Source organism: Orycteropus afer, unplaced genomic scaffold (assembly GCF_000298275.1).
Source record: "Orycteropus afer afer isolate SDZICR_OR568_19922 unplaced genomic scaffold, OryAfe1.0 scaffold00134, whole genome shotgun sequence".
Lineage (NCBI taxonomy): Eukaryota > Metazoa > Chordata > Mammalia > Tubulidentata > Orycteropodidae > Orycteropus > Orycteropus afer.
Genome location: NW_006921721.1, coordinates 308,680 through 309,298, shown reverse-complemented (window position 1 = coordinate 309,298; position 619 = coordinate 308,680).

Below are 619 nucleotides of genomic sequence, written 5' to 3'. Positions count from 1 at the left end.
GACAGCAAACAACAACAACAACAACACCATTAATTAGAAGTCCTTAACAAACAGTTAAACACTTGGCTACTAACTGAAACTTGACAATTTGAATCCATGCCTTGCAAGCAAGACGGGGCTCAAAAATCAGCAATTGAAAATTCTATGGAGCACAGTGCTACTCTGACACACACGTGGTTTCCGTGAGTTGGAATCAGCTGGAAGGCAAGGGGTTTTTTGTTTTTGTTTTTTTTTTAAAAAGAATTTTTTTAAAAAAATATAATTTATGTACAGTGAAATACACAAAACTAAAGTGACATGGCTCAATGCATTTTTTTTCCAGTGTATCCTCCCCTCCCCTCCCACCCCTGGCAACCAACAAAGAAAGTTTCCCTCCATATACAGACTTTTCCTTGACCCTCTACGACAATGAACTAATACTATATTTGTCCTTCTGTGACTGACTTATGTCTCTTAGCATAATGTGCTCCAAGTTCATCCATATTATGCGCTGTTTTGCAGACTCTACATTATTCTTTAGTGCTGCATAGCATTCCATTACATGTATGTACCATAGCTTGGTCATCCACTCTTCTGCTATAAATCTTAGAGATAAGTCCCTTGCCAGATATGTAATTAT